This window comes from Zea mays, chromosome 4 (genome assembly GCF_902167145.1).
Source record: "Zea mays cultivar B73 chromosome 4, Zm-B73-REFERENCE-NAM-5.0, whole genome shotgun sequence".
NCBI lineage: Eukaryota > Viridiplantae > Streptophyta > Magnoliopsida > Poales > Poaceae > Zea > Zea mays.
This window is the reverse complement of record NC_050099.1, coordinates 128868184-128872726: the sequence shown is the minus strand read 5'-3', so window position 1 is coordinate 128872726 and position 4543 is coordinate 128868184.

Below are 4543 nucleotides of genomic sequence, written 5' to 3'. Positions count from 1 at the left end.
GTTTATGAAGCATGTTATTAGGAACTTTAGAAAATCATAAAACTGAAGTTATAAACTTTTAGAAGACATAAATAAGTTATTTTGTTTTATATTCAGGTTAAAAATATATTTTTAAAAATGTTTAAATTTATAGTATACAACATAACTTAACACTGAGCCTGGAACCTAGAGCACTGTCAATCACCCCCTTAGCCACTGGCATTATCGCTTGTAACTTTTTTTTGCCACGTCCGATCGGATGTAAAAGTAATTTTTAAAAAATAAACTTATTTTCTATTATGTATAAAAAACTTTCTAAGGTTTAAAAATTATCTAAAAATAATATTCTATAAAACATGGTACTCTGTCATCTAATATTGAGGCTAATTAGGCTATCTTCAGCAGATCGTACATTTGACCGTGTAAAATAGCACTGTAGATATCACTATTTACAGATTAAAGTTTAAAATAAAGATATGATATAGGACGTGATAGAAGAGCTGTTGGAGATAATCAAAGGGCGATGTCACACCCGGTTTTAAGAAACAAAGCCGGGTGCATCTCATACATGCGCCAAGAAGACAACATATATAATAACAGAGTGTATAGAGATAAATGTCACAATATAACCAGAGTACTTATTACATAGCGGGAGTCTTACAAAATAAAATATAAATATAAAACAAACTAAGGATCATCCTTGGCGCAAGTCAACTAGAAGACGCCACCTAGATCGAATCGAACACCTCGTTGTGTGGCTACTCTTGAACCACCTATTCTTTTCTTGTGGGGGTGTGAGATAGCAAGGGTGAGCTCACACGTGTTCATCGGTCAACAAGTTGTGGGGAATAATGTGTATGAACTCACTAAAGATGGGAGTTCATGTAATGTGCAAAGCTGATCAGCAATAGGGGTTTAAGCTGAGCATTGCTTTTAATAAGTTGGTCAAAATTTTATTAGCAATTACTAAATGTAAGTAAATACCAAACCATAATAAATAATAATAGAACAAAATTAATACCAAACCATAGTAAATCCCATGTCGCCAGGGTTTGCAAGGCCCTTAGACACTACCGAGGTGAATGGCTAGGGATCCACTACAAGGCCTTTACAAAGTTCCACTAGCTTCCGAAAACCCGCTACAGTTTATGGGAAGAGCACTTGCAAGAATCCCCCATCTGACCGCCATCGCAGCAAAATCAACCCGAGAACCTTCTTGCATGCAACTCCCCTACTACCCTTGCCCCTTTCGGGTAAGGTAGTCTTCCACTAGCTTTCCTAATTAGTCAGCCAAGGGCGTCCCATTCCACCCTTGTGGTGGCACGTGTTTCTCAAGTTAAGCTCAATGTTCCAATTAACATTAATGATCTTGACGTGAACATAAATAGAATAACGAAATAATTGGAACATGGATATAATGAAATATTAACCCAAAACCATATAAAGCAATAGCAAAACTACCCAAGTGATTTAGGGGTAAACAAGGTAAAAGGATAAATAGAGTAGGGTGACCTATTGGGTCACATCAAAATTAAACCTATGCATTGAATAGTGATAATAAAGAATATTATTGGATAACAAAAGTGATCAAGGGCACAACTTGCCTGACACTTGAGATTCCAGTTACCAGGGTGATTCTTCTGATCCTCGTGACCTCACTGCTAGTCGTAGCAATGCAAAAAACATGGTATAGACAGAACTAACATCACACCAAACATAAATACAAACTAAGTAATAATAATCTACGCGTTGCTACGAGATCGCGAGATCGAGAATCATTAAAATCGGAGTTACGGTTAAGGAGTTATGATTTTATAGAGGATTTATTAAAATATTAAACTATATAAATTGGTTAATATAAATCATATAAGAGGTTATTCTATAAATAATTATCTCAACTTTAATCTAAGTTATAAATTAAATATAGATCATATTCCAGTAGTTTATATATAAGGAGTTTAACCAGACTAACCAACATTAGTTAAATACCGATATAATTATAAAATAACGAGACATGGTATAATAAATGCTGTGATTGCATAGTAAATATTTATACGAGACTAACGCAACTTGAACAGATCAAATCGAAGTTATAGATTTTAAGTTATGAATTTCCAGAGATTCTATGTGTTTTGTACAAGATTAAATAAGATATAAATTTTATTGTGACTTTCATGTCAAAACAGTGGTACTAATCGATAAACAACAATTTTATAAAATTATATAAATTGGAATCGATTATTTTGGAGCTAAAATGAATTTAATATGAATTATATAAGTTCTTTGGAATTATTTTTGTATTTAAAATTCAATTTCTCTGACTATTTATCTAATTAATCGATTCACTGGACTGGGCACACGATTTTAGAGAAAGGCAGGGGTCTCTGCGAAACAATCCCGAGACACAGGTTTCCCCCGGGTGGACGGTAGGTGTATACATAAAAAGGACATGGTCTCTTCTGCAATTATGTATGGCTAAAGGGGTATCTTGCTATTTGGACCGCGGGATCACCAAGCAACGTCCCAGGTCACGCTAGTGCTTAAAGGAAACAACGATCAACTGCGGCCCCTTGGATCATGGATCTGCGGCCCACACACGTCCACCCCACGATCTAATCCTACCCAACCATCCCAAAACCTATGGCTCAGATATAATGCGGTTAAGGGGTATTTGGCATTCTAATCCTGGCCGCACAAGTTACATCTGGCGGCTAAAACGCTATCAACCGCGGATCTAATCGTACGCGTTCCTACTGGATCTAACGGTTGGCCAGTTTTCTTCCACCTTCGGCGACTAGCAGGGCGGCGCTCCCTCCCTAGCGGCTGCGACCTCGCCGGCGCGGCGCCCAAGTGCGTGGACGCACACGAATCTGCCCTAAACCCTAGCGCAAAAATGGTGCGAAAGCATTGGACAACTTGATGGGGGAAAGCTTACCAGACACCGAGGTGGGACTCGCGTGATATGCGGTGCACGGCGGCGCCACAACTCCGGCGACCAATTCGGAGTACTCAAGTGCGCCCCGTGTTCCCCCCACAACATGCAGATGATCCACGAGCGCCACGGACCTTCCCGTATCCGAGACAGAGCTAGTGTGGGGGACGGATATCCCCCAGGTCCACCAGAAGGATAAAAGACCTCACGAAAGGCCCGTGGGCCCAATAATTCGCAAGGTCATCCCTTAGTTGGCCTGGGAAAGAACGCCTAATGAAGCGGATCGTCACAAAATCAGATCGACGCAAGCCCAGATGGCCCGACGAATTCAAGCAATGATCACAACAGTGACCCGACCTTCCCGCGCAGAAGCCCCGTACATCGGAACCGAGCGAGGATGGGTCGACTGAATTATAGGAAGATAGACTCAATCAGTTCACTATTATTTAGGCACACGTTGTTATCATATCCACATGTAATGCCCCACGGTCGAGTATATAAGGATTAGGGGGCACCCCTTCAAAGACACCTACCTCATTACTTAGCCATCCACCCGACTCTCTATGTCTCCAACACTAGAGAACCTCCTTGTAACCCATCACATAAAATACTCACGCCAGGACGTAGGGTGTTACACATCTCAAAGCGGCCCGAACCTGTACACAACTGTCCACTGCTTCTCATGCATCCAGCACGAACCATTGAGCTACAGTCGGTAACACCGTCCTACTCCAAGAAGCACCTTGAGGGGCAACCCTGGGTGCGCGGTCGGACCCAAAACACCGACAGCTGGCGCGCCAGGTAGGGGGTGTGTCATCGACCCAAGCTAGCTCAATGGCCGTCACCTTCCAGCACAAGATCATCCTCCGTCCCGGGTCCGTGTACTGCTTTGGAACCTTCTCGTCTGTAGTAGATGAGGAGGGAACTCTGCATCGCATCGCGGATCCACCAGAGAAAAAGTCTTCCTCAAAGATCTCCGAGAAAATCGGAGCAAAACAGGGAAAAGCGCAACCTCCAGCGCTCCGAGAAAAGATCACCTTCAGCAAGTTAGGAGCCGAGGGTCCGTCTACCCGGAGAACACCGCTGTCCACCTCTCCGACAGAAAAATGGACACGGATCACAAGGAGAAAAGAAGTGAATGAGGCCAAGGGTCGTCAAGCTGCTCTTTCTGTGCCTCCATCCTCAAAGGAGGACAGAAAGAAGATCGTCGCGACAGCTGCTCCATTCTACCCCTACGTCCTCTTCATCGGGGGAAGAGTGGAATCGAATCCTATCTCCAACGATGAACCAACTGCACCAGGAGAAGAACCTCTTCATCGGGAGTCTCGCCGGCGGAGGAATCGATGCCGAAATATTCGACGACATCACGAGGCCGGAGAACGAGATCCGGCGTAGCCCGTATCGCGAGACGAGGTCTCAGAAGTGGGAGAAACTCCGGAAGAACGGGTCCTCAGAGAAAGAAGGAACTCTCGACGACGTGACCGTCGGCAGGCTCAAGAATAGGCCGAGCAGGAAACGAGGCAACGTCGGGAAAATCCACTCATCGGACACAACCTGAACCCCGATTCGCCCGAGCCATGAACACGCCGAGTGAAGTCGGTGGAGTGTTGGCTCGGATAGCTGATGGCCTCC